We start from the raw sequence: 20606 nt of genomic DNA on the forward strand, positions 1-20606 counted from the left end.
CATCGCCAGAGGACAGAAACCCTGACCTACCAGAGGTTCCAGAAGCCGCACTTGTACCTCACTGGAATGGGGGTTGGGGAAGGACTATAACTAGATGAGAATATGGCCATATGTGCTTTAATAAATAAATAAATAAAGCCAGGCTGAGAAATGCCTTTCACTTATGCACCAACACACTCACACCCCAAAACTTTAATTACTGGTTTATTTACGTCTACCATGAAAAGTTGTTAATGTGTTTAAATACACTAAATACATAATTTTGAGAAAAAGAAGGAATCAAAAGGTACATTATATACTAAAGGTAATCACTGTGATACTTTCATTTTTTAAAATTATTTTTATTTATTTATTTGAGAGTGACAGAGAAAGAAAGAGGCAGATAGAGAGAGAGAATGGGCATGCCAGGGCCTCCAGCCACTGCAAACGGACTCCAGACACGTGCGCCCCCTTGTGCATCTCGCTAACGTGGGTCCTGGGGAATCGAGCCTCGAACCAGGGTCCTTAGGCTTCACAGGCAAGCGCTTAACCACTAAGCCATCTCTCCAGCTCGATACTTTCATTTTTGGTAGAAAAAAATAGATGTTTTACAATAAGAGTTATGATAGTCTATGATAAGAAATATTGGAAACCTATAAAAAATATGCTGTCGGGGGCTGGAGAGATGGCTTAGTGGTTAAGCGCTTGCCTGTGAAGCCTAAGGACCGTGGTTTGAGGCTTGATTCCCCAGGACCCACGTAAGCCAGAGGTACAAGGTAGCACATGTATCTGGAGTTCAATTTCAGTGGCTGGAGACCCTGATATACCCATTCTCTCCCTCCCCCCTCCCTCTTTCTCTATCTGTCTATTACTCTCAAATAAATAAACAAATATGCTCTCAAAGAACACTTAAATATACTAAATGTATTTACAAAATAAACTTAATTATATAAAAGTGTATTTATAGAAAAACAGAAGTATTTCCAAATGTCAACAGTTTCCTTGGGTAACATGATCCATATTAATGTTTATTAAATATTTTCATGATCTAAGGTACTTATTCTTGGGATAAAGGCAAATTCTGGCAGTTGGACTGGCTGCTGAGACTCAGGCTTCTCAGGGGCAGTATCCACCTACAGGGGTGATAGACGCTGCTGCCTTTGATTTGCCTTGGTCCTCTCAGCTCCAAAATGAAAGATAAGCTCTATGAGTTGAACCCGAAGTTCAGCAAATTATGAACCAGTCTTACCCCTCAGCTCTAATCAGCCTGTCCAATTTCTCATCCATAAAACCAGAACCAGCCACACCCCCACAAGGTTCCATGGCCAATAGTACGACAATGGTAAAGATATCAGACACTCCTGGGACAGGAAGTCGCCTTAACCCTGAAAATAATCAGGTATTAATCAAGAGGAAATTTCAGGACTCAGTAAGAGAAGTGAGCAGTCGGACGAAGATGTGGAGGAGACACTGCTGCAGATCATTGATGACTTTATTGACAGCATGGTGACAGCAGCCTGCCGCCTTGCTCAACATTGCAAGTCCAACACCTTAGAGGTGAAAAATGCCCAGTTACATCTTGAGTATCAGTGGAACATGTGGATCCCAGGGTCTGAAAAGATCTGACCCTACAAAAAAGCTTGCACCACAGAAGTTCATAAACAGAGAATAGCGTTGATCCAGAAAACCACCAAGAAATTATACAGGGAATGATCAAGGAATGGACAACAATGTATTTGGAGATACTTGAGCTGGGACCTCGGCCAACTCATCTTTGGAATATTTTTAAAATACTTTACTGAGAAGCATACATTTTTTTAATTAACAGTGCAGCAATATTTATAATGACTGAGATCTACCAAAAGATAAAACCTCCTACCCTCTAACCGCCCCCCAAACAGCAAATTTTGAACATGCATGAATATATATGCTTTAAATATGAGGATATCCTTGTTCCTGGGAATGGATGTTGATATCTTTAGTAATAAATGGCTAGGATATTATTACTAATCTTCAAATGGTGTGTGGGAAGAGGAAACAAGAGGGATAGAGATGGAATGACAAAGCAAATATAGTAAACCAGGTTGCTTTTGGTTGGTTGGTTTGTTCGTTGTTGTTTTTCTTTTTAAATAAATAATTTTTTTTAATTTTGATTTATTTATTTATTTATTTGAGAGCGACAGACACAGAGAGAAAGACAGATAGAGGGAGAGAGAGAGAATGGGCGCGCCAGGGCTTCCAGCCTCTGCAAACGAACTCCAGACACGTGCGCCCCCTTGTGCATCTGGCTAACATGGGACCTGGGGAACCGAGCCTCGAACCGGGGTCCTTAGGCTTCACAGGCAAGCGCTTAACCACTAAGCCATCTCTCCAGCCATGTTCGTTGTTTTTTGAGGTAGGCTCTCACCCTAGCCCAGGCTGACCTGGAATTCACTAGGTAGTCTTGGAGTGGCCTTGAACTCACAGTCATCCTACTACCTCTGTACTGGGATTAAAGGTTTGTGCCACCACGCCAGGCCAACAAACCAGGGTTTTTTAAATACTTTCTTGTGAATCTACTGTAAGTTTAAAAGTATCTCAAAATAAAGTCAAAAATAATAATTTTATGGGCTGGAGAGGTGTCTTAATGGTTAAGGCACTTGCCTGCAAAGCCAAAGGATCCTGGTTCAATTCCACAGGAACCACGTTAGTGAGATGCACAAGGTAGCACATGTGTCTGGAATTCATTTGCAGTGGCTGGAGACCCTGGTGCACCCATTCTCTCTCTTTCTGCCTCTTTCTCTCTGCCACTTGCTCTCAAATAAATAAATGTTTTTTAATTACAAAAAAATTAATTCCACATCTGATAAACTTCTATCTTAAAAAGTTTCCAAGGACTATTGTAAATGTACTATTTTAAAATGTATTTTTTAAGTTGGCTCTGAAAATGTTATGGAATGATAAAAAAAACCCTGCTAAAAGAGACCAAGGGAAGAGATCAGAGACCTCCATGAACCCTGTTCTGCTAAAATATGTCTTAGCTAAAGCTGGAATCTCTCAGTTGGCAGCCACTGGAGGCAAAGGGTCCTTGCAACCAACAGAGGCAGGTTCTCTATGTGCTGGCATCTGTATTTCCAGAGTGCATGGTGAAGTCTGCTGTTCAGCAGAAAACCCAGAATAATATTTTACCCATGACTTCATCCTGACTCCCCAGCAGTCTGGCCCTGGCTGGACAGGGCCACTTTTGGTTCAGCCTGGCCTCCACTTGGAGTTCTTTTATCATCTCAAGTGACATGTTCCATTCACATAAATTTGCCCGAATATAACTGCCAGTAATCATACACTTCAGGCTCTAGGTCTAATTTCAAAAACAAATAAACAAAAAACTAAGCAGAATTCTCCTCAAAATTTCAATTTTCTGAAAGAAGAGACATCTTAAGGATATTACATGTTACATTTAGTACATATTCAAAATCATGATAATATTAAAGAATTTTAAAAATATTCTCAAAAAGGTACATTATTAAGAATTAATTGGGGCTGGAGAGATGACTCAGCAGATTAGACACTTGCCTGCAAAGCCTAATGACATGGGTCTGATTCCCTAGTACCCATGTAAAACCAGCTGCAGACAATGGCACATGTGTCTGGAGTTTGTTTGCAGCAGCCAGAGGCCCTGGCATGCCCATGTTTCTCCCTCCCTTCCCTCTCCCTTCTTCCTCTCTCTCTTCCCCCTCCCGCCCTCTCTCCCTCTCCCCCTCCTTGCAAATATTTTATGTATTTGAGAGAGAGAGAGGAAGAGGCAGATAAAGAGATTGAAAATGGGTGTGCCAGGGCCTCCAGCTACTGCAAATGAACTTCAGGCACAGCACACTTGTGCAACTGGCTTACATGGATATTGGGAAATCAAATCCAGATCCTTAGGCTTTGCAGGCAAGTGCCTTAATCACTAAGCCATCTCTCCAGCCCCTCTCCTTGCAAATAGTTTTTTTAAAAATTAAAGAATTAATTACATCCATCACAAATGGTTATTTGTGGCTGGTTTGTTAAACCAAACTTTTCATACAGAATTAAATGAAATGACAAATAGATCAATACAATGTGATGATAATTTTTTTTAATTTTTAGTTATTTATTTATTTGAGAGCGACAGACATAGAGAGAAAGACAGATAGAGGGAGAGAGAGAAATGGGCGCGCCAGGGCTTCCAGCCTCTGCAAATGAACTCTAGACGCGTGTGCCCCCTTGTGCATCTGGCTAACGTGGGACCTGGGGAACCGAGCCTCGAACCAGGGTCCTTAGGCTTCACAGGCAAGCACTTAACCGTTAAGCCATCTCTCCAGCCCGTGATGATAATTTTATTATTACACAAAGAAGAAAATCACAGGGTGGTATCACAACTACCTCCATAAAACTAAATAACTATTTTTAGGCCCTGATATTTGGGTAGGTACCAACAAGTTGAACATTATTCACAACTAAAACTACTTCAAAATAAACTGCCCATAAAATAAGGTAAGTTTACAACAGATATATACTCAAATTCAGCAGAAAAAAATTTTTTAAACTCATAGGTTTTTAATTGGGGGTTTTAATAAATGTTATCATTTTGATTTACTATTTATTCATACTTTACAATGTGTTTTGGATATATCTCATGATTTATAAAGCTTACAGAGAAAATATGCAACATATTCTTATAATAAAGTACTAAAGAAAAAATATACTGTGGGGAAAGTGGAACCCTTATTTATTATTTGTTGAAATGAAAATTGGTGCAGCCATTATGGGAATCAGTGTGGAGCTTTCTCAGACAGTTAAAAATAGACCTGTTTCATGACCTAGCTGTACTACTCCTTAGGGCAATATACCCCAAGGACTCCATACTTTACTATAAAGATACTTGTTCACCCATGTTTATTGCTGCTCTGTTCACAATAGCTAGGAAATGAAACCAGCCTAGATGCCCATCAACCAATGAATGGATGATGAAGATGCATGTGGTAAATATACACAATGGAATTCTACACAGCAGTAGGAAAAATAAAATCAGCAGGAAAATTGGCAGATCTGGAAAATGTTAAACTAAGTGAGGTAATACAGGCTCAGAAAGACAGATACCACATGTTCTCTCTCACATATGGATCCGAGCTTCAAATTTTTAGATTTGTATGTAAGTTGGAGAGTCAGCAGAGACTAGAAAGCTAGAAAGGAGCCTTGGGGGAGGGGTTGCTTCAGTAGAGGAGATAGTAGATATGTAGATAGAGAGACTACTAGAGGTGGAAAGGTTTACTTCTGGTCAAGAGAGGATGGAAAAGAGGTGAGTATGGGAGAAGGTTTACTAAAAGTAAAGTTGTTATGAAAAGGCCATTTGGAAACCTACTTCTTTGGTAGCTAATTAAAAAGTATAATTTGAGGGCTGGAGAGATGGCTTAGCAGTTAAGCACTTGCCTGTGAAACCTACGAACCCCAGTTCAAGGCTCAGTTCCCCAGAACCCAAGTTAGCCAGATGCACAAGGGGGTGTACACGTCTGGAGTTTGTTTGCAGTAGCTGGAAGCCCTGGTGCATCCATTCTCTCTCTTTCTCTCTCTCTCTCTCTCTCTCTCTCTCTCTCTCTCTCTCTCTCTCTCCCTCTTTCTCTCTCTCTGTCACTCTCAAATAAAAAAGAATGAACAAAATTTTTTACAAAAGTATAACTTGAGCCAGGCGAGGTGGTACACGCCTTTAATCCCAGTACTTGGGAGGCAGAGGTAGGATAATTGCCATGAGTTCAAGGCCACCCTTAGACTCCATAGTGAATTCCAGGTCAGCCTGAGCTAGAGTGAGACCCTATCTCAGACAAAAAAAAAAAAAAAAAACTGGGCAGAAGTGCCCTGCAGGGTTGGATAGTGCTGCACCCAGGAGCCAGAGATTGAGGTCATTATAGGGAAATCCTAGTGTTAGGAATAGTGAGATCCTTCCAGTGAGTTGTTGGTAAGGAAAGCTCCTGAGGCCCCTCTAAACAACACAGGCTATTGCCAAGATTCTTAGTGAAAACTAGATGATGGTAAAACCCTACTACTGAAGATGTCACATTTTTAAAGAATATTTTATTTATTTGAGAGAGAGAGGGAGAGAGAATGGGTGCACCAGGGCCTCTAGCCACTGCAAATGAACCCTATACACTTGTGACACCTTGTGCATCTGGCTTATGTGGGTACTGGGAAATCAAACCTGGGTCCTTTGAGTCTTCAGGAAAGCACCTCAAGCTCTAAGCCATCTCTCTCCAGCCCTGAAGATATCACATATTTTGGTTGCCAAACACAAATATCAAGGTAGAAATGACCTGGAAGGCCCCTTCCCTGATAGCTAGCTGTCATTGTGCTGCACAGTGCTATACAGGCTGCTGGAGGATTGAAGTCTTCAGCATCCTTTGGCAGCAGTAGACCCAGTGAGCTTCACAATTGACAAGCCAGGCAAGATGTGACCACTGGCACAATAGTAGTAAGACTATTATGTGGGTAACCAATTGCTCTCTGATTAGATTTGAAGTTCACTTCATGGGTAAGAATTCATGTCTGGTACTAAAAACCTAATCAAAAGCCTATGGCTGGGAAGACAATAGACCCTAGGGAAGAAACTAACACTATTATTTGGCTAAATGGATATGTCGTGTCCTTCAAATTTCCTTCTAAATATTTGTGTTTGCACCCATAGGTGAGTACTCATGTTCAGCCATAGAAGGTTATTTGGGTTCTTGGTTTGTCTGTTTTCTGCTTATAGCAGTGACTGCTGGTAGACTCAAAACTCATCCAAGTGCCAAAAGTAAGTTACTATTGAGTGCTCAGCACTGAATGAGACATCTATAGCACACCCTCCAAGGTTAGGGGTGCATTATGGAAAAAGTGGTGGAAAGAATGTAAATCAGAGGATGGGACAGGTTGTTTTGAAATGCCACCTTGCAGACATTCGGTGGCCATTGCATTTATGACCTCACAGAAAGTGTTATCACCTGTAAAGGCCCTGCATAACATTGGGACCAACCACATTTAGTCATGGATGACAGGAAAGGATGAAAAAAGACCATCAAAGTAAAAGTGAGATAGCTGGAAAGAAGAGAGTCAATAAAGGGAGAATGAGGAAAGGGGGACAAAAGAAGGAAAAGAGAGGAAAATAGGATCAAAACACATTACACATATATGAAAATTATCAATGAAAAATTTTTATAAAGTAAACTGTAATTATACTACCCATCAACTATCAGCATTAACTTGCTAACTTAGACTTTTACAGACATTTTAGCCACATGTTTTTTCATAAAATATTGCCACACTCTACATATTGTTTTGTAACTTGCTCTGTTTACTTCACAGTGTAAAGTTGCTCCTTGGCAACAAACACGCCTCTTCACCATCAGGTTTATAGGCTACAGATCCATCTACTTAGAGCTGTGCCAAATGCTTGACATTTAGCTTATTTCCCTGTTTGTCTTCCATATACAAGCTTTTTAATAAACCAATGTATTGACATTACTATTTCCAAGGGCAAGCATTCTAATGCACAATGCTCCTTTGCTACAGTCATGAACATCTGAACTAGCTGCCCACTAACGGCTTCTCTCTATAGCCATTAGGCAACAATCCTTAGAAAACTATGCTGTGACTAGAGTGGCATGGATAATAGAGAACTTATCTTTCAGGATGAAAGCATGGAGTACATGACATAGCAAAGCAATTTTTTCTCTGATTGTGATTTCTCTAATATAAATATAGGAAAGTATACAATTAGCTCATATTCTTTAAGTAGTGTTTACAGAGAAAAATAAAATATTATCTTATTGACATACATTAAGTACATTTGTTAGTGTCAGTTTTTTAAATAAGAAAAAAATTGTCCTTAATTCATTCTACATAGGCATGGAGTAATGGCATGCTTATCTTACTCAAAAGAACATACTACAGAAAATTCGTGGCAACTTAAAAACCATACACATAAGCCGGGCATGGTGGTGCATGCCTTTAATCCCAGCACTAGGGAGCCTGAAGTGGGAGGATCACTGTGAGTTTGAGGCCAGCCTGGAGCTTCAGAGTGAGTTCTAGGTTATCCTGAGCTACAGTGAGACCCTACCTCAAAAAATAAAAATAGAAAACCCCACACATAACTAACCTAGCTGAAGTGATTGGATGTAATCTATAAATTTCCCTAACGGCTGTCTGGTTCTTCCTTTTTCTCTTACAGTATGGAAACAACAGATCAAAAAAGGTAAAATGGTCAAAGGCATAATAAGTTCATTCCTTCAACAATATTTGCTAGAAACCATCTAGGTGTCAGGTCTCAGCTTTGCTATGCACAAAAACAATTTAGCCAATGATGCCCAGTGTCAAGGACCACACAGATTCATCCAGAAGGCAGCCAAACTCAGCTTAGTTATAGATCTAGCCTTATGATTGGCATTCCAGTGTGGTTTCATCATACATCATTCATTCATTTACCCACATCTTGAACATCTCTATGTGCGAAGGTCTGGGCTTGATTCCATAAACAATATATTCCAAAGGCCCAGGGAAGAGCTCACATCAAAATAAAGTGCATGGGCAAACAAAAAAACTATTTTAAAAGATTGATACAAGCACTAAGAGAATATTTAAGCATAGTCCACGGAGCATAGTCCCAATGAAGAGGAGATGCACATTTAGCAAGAAGAATTCTTGGTTGTCTTCCCATTCTAACATGAAAAATACATAGCAGCAGCTGGAGATCTGGCTTGGCAGTGAAGCACTTGCCTGTGAAGCCTAAGGACCCTGCTTTGAGACTCGATTCCCCAGGACCACGTAAACCAGATGCACAAGGGGACGCATGCATCTGGAGTTCATTTGCAGTGGCTGGAGATCATGGTGCACCCATTCTCTCTCTCTCTCTTTCTCTCTCTGTCTATTGCTCTCAAATAAATAAATTAAAATTAAAAAGATATATAGCAGTTAAATTTATAGAAATTAAATGAATAAGTCTTGTTTCTCACCTGTAAATAAAATATTCAATAGATAGCCTCAGAAATCATAACACTTAAGTATGTCATTTGAATTTAACAAGTGAATGTAAAATAAATGAAAGTAAACTTAAACTTTAATTTTCTTTGGTTTATTCTGCTTTTGGGCTATGGATGTACCATAGAAAGGAAAATCCACTTCACAGATATCCAAGTGCACACTAGCTAACCTTTATAGACTCAACTAATAATGCTTGTGTTTTATTTACTCTATTTGATATCCTCTACATCAAAAATAATCTCAATTTAATGCATTAGCATTCAGTTAAAAAAATTGAATGTCAAGGATAGCCAAAATTAAAGAGAAGGCATGTGGGATTCATGTTATAAATCCACTTAAAAAAATACCTAAACAATTTCAGCTGGCACATCTGACGATGTAATTACTGACTGATAAATTCTCTTCTAGAGTCTTAGATAATATAACCCAAAACAAAAGTCTTTTGTTTTAAAAACATACTTGAAGGGGCTGTGAATGTAGCCCAGTGGTAGAGTGCCTAACATGTCTAGGATCTGGGTTCAATCTCCAGAACTGAAAAAGAAAAATCTACTTAGAGACCTAAAGTAACATAATATGTTTCATATCTGAAAATGCTTCCGTTTGTTTAGCCAAATTCTCAGTTTATTTTATAGCCACAGGGAAACACACAGGAACAAACTGTCCAGCACAACTTCTGTTCCGATGTCTTTATTTGCCTTTTTAGACTACAGGGGCTAAAACACTAAAATGTCATTGTTTCCAGACTCCCTTATAACTAGAATTCTTACAATGTAGGCTTCACCACTGGAGACATTTCCAGCAGACCTATGGATTCAGTCAAGTGAGTAGGAAAAGAGCAGAATTAAGCCATCAGCTGAAGCACAGGTAGCAGGTGGGAGGCTCACAACAGCCACTAGTGATCACAGCTGTTTGATTCCTGCTTCACAGTTAGAGTAGAATATTCCTGAAGGCAACAATTGTTTCCTGATTCCAAGCTGTGGCTAAGATGGGATCATACTAGCAGTTGTCATAGAGACATCACAGTCCCCAGACCTTTAAAAGCAGCAGTTTCTAGGACAGTCAGCTCTGCCATCTTTCTAGGAGCCAATTTTCAAGGCCCAGCTTAGTGTCACACCTTTTAACCTTTCAAGTGATTAAAGCAGTAAGAATCTGATGCCTTATGGGAAATGCTTTTATTTTTACTTATTTATTCTTTAAAGATCTGCAGCAGTCTCCATTATCTGGAAATGACCTTTGAGGTGCAATATTAAAGCCATTACCTGGATGCATTAGACTAACTGAATATTTTTGTGCTTTTACATATCCAAAGGAGTCTAAAGTGGTTTAGATTTTCTATAGACAGCACTGACTAAAGAACATTATAAGTTCATATATAAATTACTCTCTCTAAACAACAACAGAAAGAATTGTAGATTTAAAAACATGGAGTCATTTTTCACTCAACCCCATGATGATTTAATACTTGAGATCTACAGCATCAGAAGAATATTCTACCTCCAGCCTTTGCTTCTTTAGGTTGCTGAAGCAGCACTGTTTTATTAGTTATGTACACAGTGTACACAGTCATGTTGGTACCATTGTTAGCCTCTTCCCTGTCCTCCTTACTCCACAGGGATCCTCCTCATTTTTGTCTGACATATCTTAATTATGTATTAGGTGGACTGAATATGGACAAAAAATATATAATCCAAATAGATAAATTAAAATTATCATGGTTTTGAATCATGAATTGCTGGTTGAATTATGAGGATGTTCTATGAAATTAAATTCATAAACCCTATTGACTATGTAACTCAGACAGAGGACAGAGGACTCATTGTTAGGATTTGGAGAAATTTCTATAGAAGTCTAAATAGTAAAACAATGTTTCCAATGACAGAGAATCTGAGCACATAGATAATTCACTATATATTTTTGATTTCCAATTTTAAAAAATGGAAAAAGGCTAGGTGTGGTGGTACACCCCTTTAATCCAACCCCTTGGGAGACAGAAGTAGGAGGATCTCTGTGAGTTTGAGGCCACCCTGAGACTACATAGTGAATTCCAGGCCAGCCTGGACTACAGCGAGACCCTACCCTGAAAAACAAAAATAAAGAAAGAAAGAAAGGTTGACCTAAAAGGTGAAAAATGAGTCATTGAGGTAATGGAATCTGCTTGACAAAGGTCAACTGCTGAAGTACCTCTGGATCAATATGATCAATTCTGATTCCCTAGTCACACTAATAACATAATACTATAATGTAAAGTAAAATGAAACTAAAGCCACCCTGGTTTTTCTTTGGTGATGAATGCAAAATTATGGATTAACATTTGTGCAGAATAGCAATCTAACATATTGGGACTTGCTTTCATCTCTGTCACTGTATGTACTCTACAATTCATAGGGAAATAAAAGTTGTTCAGCAGACCCCTTCTACCAGAAGCATGTTAGATACCAGAAGAGAGCCACCAGTAGTTACAGGAATTTTTACATGAGTAATGTCCCATAGTCTATGTTATGCCCAGTTCTCGGCATCCCCAGTGACCACCAAGGAGAACCAAACACGTATGCAAAGACAAGGAGCTTTAATTTGGACTTAAAGCTCGGTCTCTTGACTTCACCAAGGCAGTGGGTCCGTACAAGAGCCCCAAGTAGTGGGAGGGTAGGGTTTTTATAGGGATTTGAACATAGAAGAAGGGGATGGGTACATGATTGGTTGATTTAAACAGTATACTCTTCTGGTTGGCTTAGGATTTTGTGGGCAAAATTGGCAGGCTGGAGCTACGGGAATTGAGCTTATCCATGACTACAGGAATGTCTCATGACTTCATGACTGTATGGCATAATGTATGTTAAGCCTACCCTTATGGCAAGGTCGGCGGGCTGGAGCTAGGGGAATTGAACTTTATGATTTCAGGAATGTATGGCATGATCAGTTTCCAGTATCTGTTAAGCCCATCCTTACCAGAAGATAAAAAACTTAGATCTTGCTGGGAAACAGAAACTTAGGCCTACTGAGGATTCTGAAGCCTGTCAGGGCATCCATCTGGTTCCTGAGTCTTTTAGTCTATCCAAGAGTAAAAAGGTCAATTTACCAAAACATTTTTTTCTCCAACACCCCCCAAAAAATTCTAAACTAAATGGTTCTGGAATATTCATTGTGTCCAGGTCACCATCGAGAAATACAACAGTACTGGGAAGAAGGATCTTGTTCCTAAGGAATTATGATTTAAAGGGAGAAAAGATCTCATAATATTTTCAATCCATATTTTAAATTTTTCATTAAAACTTCTGCAAACTGTTATTGATTTTCATCAGAAAATGGTTGGACATCTTCCTAATGATCCTACATGTCATATGATGTCATATTCTTACAATTTTTTTTTTCCAAATTCAGAATCACATTAGTCAATCAGACACTGAGTGATGTGTCACAATGGCTATGCTCAGAATCCCTGTCTGGCATGCTAGGAAACTCTGAATGAGTAATTCAAACAATAGAGTTTAGCAAGTACAGACACTCCCCCCACATCAGGAAAAAATAAATGCCCATTCTCCCTCACAGGCTGTTCGTAATCACAAACCCCACCTAAAACTAAACCATTACCCAAACCTCACAGATATGAATGAGGCAATTCACATCTTGTGAATCTGAATTCTTTGGCACAGTAGCTAAAGGTCAAGGAATCGGGTTAATAAGAACATGCCACTGGGGTGTAGTGGGGCTGGGGAAGAATCAAAGGCAGAGATGCACTTACTTTCCATTGCAAATGAGAAAGTCATGCCCACAAGGCCATCAGGCAATTCAGCCCTGCTCTACTTTTGAGGAACTTGCTTGGGTAGTTTATAGCCAATCTATATTCTTTGTCACTTCTTTACTTTTGACATCAAGGTTTAACTCAATCACTGGTAATTTGTACCTCTGCTGAGAATGAAAATGGAAGAGACTAAAAGCACAACTTAAAGTAACCCAATTTCACAACATTTAAGATATTCTTAATTTACCAAAATAAGAGTACACCTAAAATCAAAGCTTATTTATGTCAACGAAAAGTCAAGTGGTTACAATCATAGCTACTTTTTATTTATTTTTATTTCAGCAAAGCAAAGTTCTGTAGCTTAAGTTTTGAACATTAACTTTTTCCAATTTCATATAAGACTCTTCTTTGGATCATTAAAGTTTTTGAATAGAAAAATTAATGTGAGTCCACAAATGAAAAATAATCTTATTCCAAAACCACAAAATAGAAAACAAGCATTACTCATGTTCCAGTTCTCCATGACACACTTAATAGATATTTCTATAATTTAGCTAATGATCTGGAACATCATTTGCCTTCTAAATGAAATCCCTACAAAGACAAGTGAAGATTCCCCAAATAGCAAAAGCATTTAGAATACATCCAGAAGTATTTCCTATTTAGAACTATCATTACAATATCTGAATAACAATTTTTCAAGGCAAAATACTGGACTTTTTATTATACTGGAACTTTTTAGTATACAAAATACTAAAAATACTGGATTATTTTAGTACATACTAGTTGTGATACAAAGAAAAGTTTCTGTTCTCGTTTATAAGATTACAGCTAACAAATACCATGTGATCAACAACAGTTTAATGAGCACTTACTGCAGGAAATAAGTCATAAAAAGATCCCAATCTACATGGCACATAAACCTGGGAAAAGTAAAAGATAGTCATGAGAAGAATTAGTAAAGTATGTATTACTCATGTGTTCAAGAAGTGTTCAGGGGCCATATGAATGGAAAGAGAAGGAATTGGAATGTGGCTAGGTTTATCAAGAAGATCCTCATACATGCTAACATTTGAATACTACCAAAAGAAAGAAATTATGTACCATATCTAGATAAGGGGAGAAAAAGAAAAGAACAGCTATTCCACTCCTGAAGATATACCCAAAGGGCTGTACAGCATACTACAGCGATACTTCCTCAGCCATATTTATTGCTACTCTATTCACAATAGCTAGGAAATGCAACTAGCCTATATACCCATCAACAGGTGAATGGATAATGAAAATGTGGTACATATGTACAATAAAATTGTATTCATCTGTAAAGAAAAATAAATTACGAAATGTGCAGAAAAATGGATAGAACTGGAATTAGGTAACCCAGGCCTACAATCACAAATGTCACATGTTCTAATATATGGGTCCTAGCTTTGAATTTTCAGATTTGTCTATTTAACCTGGGAGTGTCTGTAAAGATCAGGAAGTTTAAAAAGGACAAAAGTGAGAAGGAGCCAGGCGTGGTGGCGCACGCCTTTAATCCCAGCACTTGGGAGGCAGAGGTAGGAGGATTTCCGTGAGTTTGAGGCCACCCTGAGACTACATAGTGAATTCCAGGTCACCCTGGGCTAGAGTGAGACCCTACCTCAAAAAAAAAAAAAAAAAAAAGTGAGAAGGATCTTAAGGGGGAGGGGATAGTAGAACATCAATGATATGAAAGTAGTGAGGGGAGTAATCCTGGGATAGGAAAGGGTTAAACAAGGATTAGGGTAAGGAACGAGAAAAGAGATATGGGAGGGAGAGAGGGCTAGACAAAATTTTAAAAATATGAGAAAGCCACTTGAAAACCTGCTACTTTATGAGCTAAATAAAAATATAATTTAAAATTAATAAGGGGCTGGGGAAATGAGTGCTTGCCACTTAAGTATGAGGGCCTCTCAGGCCAAAGATCACCAAGTTTCACTACCCAGGACTCACAAAGAAAGCTGGACTTGGCCATGTACTTCTGATACCCCAATCCACAGAGGACAGAGACTGGAGACTCAGGGGGGCTCGCTGACTGAAAGCAATCTTGGGTTGAGGGAAAGACCCCATCTGAAGGAAATAGATGGATGAATAATTAAGAAGAACACCCATCGTTCTACTCTGGCCCCCACATGGAGTGCTCACATCTGTACATACATGTGCATATATATCATATACATAATACATACCATACATACACTCTACACACAAACAAAAGTAATAGTAATAAGACAATAAATGGAGGTACCTTACATGGATGGATAATGCTGCTCCCAGAAGCCATGGGTCATTAAATGAAAACAACAGTGAAATATACTTTCTTTAAGCACTTGAGCAGACAAGCCCCAGAGAACTCAAAATAGTGCAGAATATTCCCATTGCTCCCAATCGCCCTCCAAAACTAAATGGTAAGACCCTATTGCTAAAGGTGACATAACATGCCCTTTGGTTATTGAACACAGAGGAACTAAGGCTGAACTGAGAAGGTAACTTCCACCGGGGCCATAAGGCCTCAGCCCTCCCTGAAGAGTCAAAGGCAGGTTAGCAGAGGCTGGGACAGGGGGAGCCATTTTCTTCTTTGGTCTCTAGCTAGAGCCTTAGTTCCTCTGTCTATTTAACCTGGGAGTGTCTGTAAAGACACTGGTAAGTGGTACGAAGGAAGAAGAAGGGATCAAAAGCAGTGTGGTGAGACAAGGGAGCATAATGGAGGATGTAATTGACCAAAGAACAACATAGATACATATGTACAAAATTATCAAAGAACGATTTTTGAATGATAAAACTAAAACACTTGGGAGGCGGAGGTAGGAGGATTGCTGTGAGTTCGAGGCCACCCTAACACTACATAGTGAATTCCAGGTCAGCCAGAGCTACAGTGAGACCCTACCTCAAAAAACCAAACAAACAATAACAACAACAACAACAACATCTAAAAAAAAAAAATGGAGTAAACAATGTTTATTGTTGTGTTGTTTTGCTTTGTTTTTTGAGGTAGAGTCTCACTCTGCTGACCTGCCACTAACTCTGTAGTCCCAGGCTGGCCTAGAATTTACAGCGATCCTCCTACCTCTGCCTCCCAAGTGCTGGAATCAAAGACATGCACCAACATAGCCAGTTTGTTTTGATTTTTCACTTGGAATTTTCAAGTTCATCTATAAGGAGATAGTATATTAAGTATATTAAGTCCACATGAACTAAACACAACTTCAAAATTAGTACATGAGCAATTCTGATATATTTCCCACCCGTATCTAGGCCCCACTCTCCTACTAGATTATTTTTATGCAATTGGCAGATATCCCATCATTTCATCAGTAAAAATATGCCTTTAAGAGAAAGGATTCTTTTGTAAGACTTGCTATAGTATTTTTATAGGTATTTAAAAACTATGTGCCTTACAAAGATCAGCTCATTTAATCATCAAAATAATCCTAGAAAGTAAACAGTATTATTCTTTTCAATTCACAAATGACAAAAATTACTGTCTCAAAGACTAAGTTACCTGAACTATTAATTATACTTCATTATTTTGTTTTGTATAAATTCCATAATTTATTTTAGAGAATTTTTAACTATAAAGACTATTGGTTTAGCCAATGCTTTCAAATAATTGAGAAATTAATCACAACTTTTCAGGTCACATATCTTACTAGATAGTAATAAACAGCTGAAACTAATATGGATTAAATGTTTGTGTCCCTATCCTTAACTCCCAAGGTAATTAGGAGGTGAAACTTTTTGGATGTACTTAGATCTTAAGGATAGAACCCCCATGAGTGGGTTTAATGCCCTTATACAATGAAAACGTGTTCCTTTGTAAACCAGTGGCAGGTCAGCAGAGTGAGACCCTACCTCAAAAAACAAAACAAAACAACACAACAATAAAAGATTGTTTACTCCATTTTTTTTTAGATTTTTTGTTGTTGTTGTTGTTATTGTTTGTTTGGTTTTTCGAGGTAGGGTCTCACTGTAGCCGTCATCAGAGGGCTGTCATCAGAATCTGATACTATCGCCTCAATCTTGTACTTCTAATTTCCAAAGCTGTGAAAAATAAATACCTGTGGTTTCAAAAAATTAATCACAAAAATATGTACCTACACACACATTTATATATCTATATATACATGAATATATTCATATATAGATAAGCTACCATCTTTTTGCTTTGTTTTGTTTTGGTTTGGTTTTTTCAAGGTAGGGTCTCACTCTAGCTCAGGATGACCTTGGAACCCTGTAGCTCCAGGCTAGACCCGAACTCACAGTAATCCTTGTACCTCTGCCTTCCAAGTTCTGGGATAAAAGGCATGCGCCACCATGCCCAGCAACTACCATCTTTTGACTGAGGAATTTTAAAAGCCTAGTTTAAGCTGAGTGTTATTTCTCATGCTTATTATCTCAGGACTCAGGAGGCAGACACAGGAGGATCACAAGTTCAAGGTCAACCTCCCTATCTTGGCTCATGCTGTGAAACAAAAAGAGCAAAATCCTGACATGTCTGATTGATTGAAAGGAGGAAGGGTTGTAATGGAGAGTGGAGTTGTGAAGGGGAAAGTGGGGGGCAGAGGGAATTACCATGGTTTATTATCTATAATTATGAAAGTTGTTACTAAAAATAAATAACTTTTTTAAATGTAAAAAAAAGTCCTAGTTCACATTGCTTAAGTTTTCTAATGAGTTCCAGGAAAAGGACTGACTTCCATTTAATAAATAATGTAGTCTAATGGATACTTTAGCTATGACAAGAGCCCTTCTCACATTCCTTTTCTGTGGTCAAGTGATACTCAGAAGAAAAACAGAAACATTTGTACTTCTGAAACTGCTCAGAACAAAAGGCTCGATGTAAATGTGCCTTTGGTTTGCATTAGCACTAAAGCCATTAGGAAGTAAAGATCCAGGGAAGCATCACAAGAATGCTTATTTTCCTGTCACTGAGAGGAAAGGCATAAAAAAAAACAAAAAAAAAAAAAACAGCATTTGGGCTGGAGAAATGGCTTAGAGGTTAAGGTGTTTGCCTGCAAAGTGTAAGGACCCAGGTTCGATTCCCCAGTACCCACGTAGGTAGGATGCACAAGGTTATACATGCATCTGGAGCTTGTCTACAGTGGCTAGAGGCCCTGGCATGCCCATTTGACTGTCTCTCACATCCATTTATTTATTTATTAGAGACAGGGAAAGGGGTGGGAGGGAGAGAGAGAGATTGAGAGAAAGAATGGGCGCACCAGGGCCTCCAGCCACTGCAAACGAGCTCCAGACACATGCACCACCATGTGCATCTGGCTTACGTAGGACCTGGAGAATCAAACCTGGATCCTTAGGTTTCACAGGCAAGCACCTTAACCATTGAGCCATTTCTCCAGCCCAAATAAAATGTTTTTAAAACAAAAAAATAAATTTTAAAAATTAGCATTTGCTTAAATTCTGGAGGAAGAGGGACAAAATACATGTCATTGTTCACATTTTAGCCTAATAATTAAAACATCAGGTATTTTGCAGTTTCCAAAGATTAATCATTAATCTTTACAAGAAAGCTGAGCACTTCTTTAAGAGATATCTGCTCCTCCTCCCAAAATCTAAAAATGCCTAATTTGAGAACAATTTCTACCAATCTAAGTATTTATCTCACCCTTTGAAATGCCAACTTTCTTTTTATAGCCACAGGCTTTTGACTAGGTTTCCAGTACCAGGCATGAATTTCCTCCTGTGGAGCATCCCACAAGTCCAGTAAGAAAGCAGTTTGCACCCCCATAAGAGTCATGCCACTATTGCACCAATGGGCACATCTTTCCAGTATAATGCCAGCTCTTGACTAAGAAGGCAGACATTTCATGCTATCATCTCCCTCCAGTCCCTGCTTAAGTCATGCCTCTTCCTCCACAGATGACTGATCACACCCTCTTGCCTTGTGTTCCTTTTATTTTGTCTATAGCCCTAATCATCTTTCAACCTACAATGTACTTGATTAATATCTATCCATTTTTCTTTGATTTATTTGTTTATTAGCAACAGAGCGAGGGAGAGAGAGAGTGAGAATGGGCACGCCAGGGCCTCTAGCCACTGCAAACAAACTCCAGACGCACATGCCACCATGTGCATCTGGCTTATGTGGGACCTAGAGAATTGAACCTTGGTCCTTTCGCTTTGCAGACAAGCATGTTAACTGCTAAGCCATCTCTCCAGTCCCATCTTTCTAGTTAGAATGTGTCATAAAGGACAGAAAATTTTGTTTTCTGCATTTTGTGTTCTAGGCATTAGACTAGTTTCTGGCACATAGTAGGTTATTCCATAGAAATCCACTGAATTCGTGATTTCAAATAATCTTTAAAATAATAAGATTTATAGCTAACATTTATGAATAGAGCACCTACCACAGGCCAGGCACTTTGCATGTTCTTCAAATCCACTGAAAAAAACATATAACCACCCTGAGAAATGCAGGTCATTTTGGGGATGAGATATTATCACTTAGATATAAGTAGCTTCACAGCAAGGGATGCTGATTCAAGATCTCTCTTCAGTTTGGATGATTCAATTTGACACCAATGTATATTCCTAATACTTATACCCATATGATAATTACAATAATAAAAAGTGAGTTCACACCAGGCATGGTGGCACTCACCTTTAATCCCAGCACTCAGGAAGAGGTAGGAGGATTGTCATGAATTCAAGGGCACCCTGAGATTACATAGTGAATTCCAGGTCAGCCTGGGCTAGTGTGAGACACTATCTCAAAAAACAAAAGTAAGTTGTTCACAAAGCTGATCAAGTGTCTTCACATGTTATGCCAATCACAAGCGTCAAACTCAAGGGATAACTATGAAGTGACTTCTCCTCTTTGCTATGGTAACACTCCTCTTTCTTAATAACAATAAACAATGATAACTGTAATCCTGTACAATTCATAACATGATTTTTTCAATTAGCAAATATAATCAAAGTGTTCTAAAAATAGGCATTTATAATCTTTCACTTTATATGACTCCCAGAAGAGAAAATATCTTGTCCAAATTGGATCTGCATGAGAAACAGGGAAAGAACAAGGGACCTCTTGAGTGGAAATTCCTAACTTGCAGATCAGATATTAACTCTGCACACTTTCTCTCGCCTAAAGAAACTGTCTAGAAGAAAAGCAACATGACCCCATGCCTCAAGACAGACAGACAGCACACTGGATATGACAAGCATACCAGGGGACTGCCAGAGGCAACCACCGCTTGTTCTCTTCAATAAAACTTTGACTTCACATTTCTAGAGCATGCTAAAATCAAAATAAAGAGAATGATTTGAAACTAAGACTAACTCACCTATTCCTGTGCACATTATTTTGAAAAGACTGAAAGTCCTTGGGAGAAGCAGGGAAGTGCAAGGCATAATCCTTATCCCCAAACCAGTTGGAAGACCAAATATAAATATGTAAAGGGAATTGTCAAAATTAACTGAAAAAAAAAAAAAACCAAGAAAAAAGGTTTGGAGGCAGGACATGGCAGAAAAACTTTATTGCCTCAAGAAACCCTAGACATTTGATAATTCATCACAAAGTTGGTATAATTACGATGATCTGAAAGGCATTTCAAATACAACTTTCTATTATAATGCACTACTGAAATACTGTTCAATTAAAATTAGTCTTAATGATTTAACTCAAATTTAATGGCTTTCATTATTTTCTCTGGCCTTCCCTTTCTCCTCTCTAATGCTTGTTCACTTCTCAAATTCTCCCTAGTTATCTAATCACATACCTTTCCTGATAAGCTATCAGCCAGCTACATAACCTAGAGACCAGAGCTTATACCTGTATGCTGCCTGGCACTCAGTAAGGATTTGGCAATCATTGGCTATATTGAAGAAATAAAGAGCAACT

General features: G+C 38.7%; 1 protein-coding gene and 1 pseudogene across 8 annotated transcripts in view; one reads left to right on the top strand and one right to left on the bottom strand.

Annotated features, from left to right (window-relative positions):
- Dnm3 (dynamin 3) overlaps positions 1-20606 on the bottom strand; it is a 531619-nt gene that overhangs the window by 477564 nt on the left and 33449 nt on the right. The gene's annotated exons all lie outside the window — the stretch shown is intronic.
- LOC105944025 lies at positions 1214-1692 on the top strand (annotated as a pseudogene).

This window comes from Jaculus jaculus, chromosome 1, assembly GCF_020740685.1.
Source record: "Jaculus jaculus isolate mJacJac1 chromosome 1, mJacJac1.mat.Y.cur, whole genome shotgun sequence".
Taxonomy (NCBI): Eukaryota; Metazoa; Chordata; class Mammalia; order Rodentia; family Dipodidae; genus Jaculus; species Jaculus jaculus.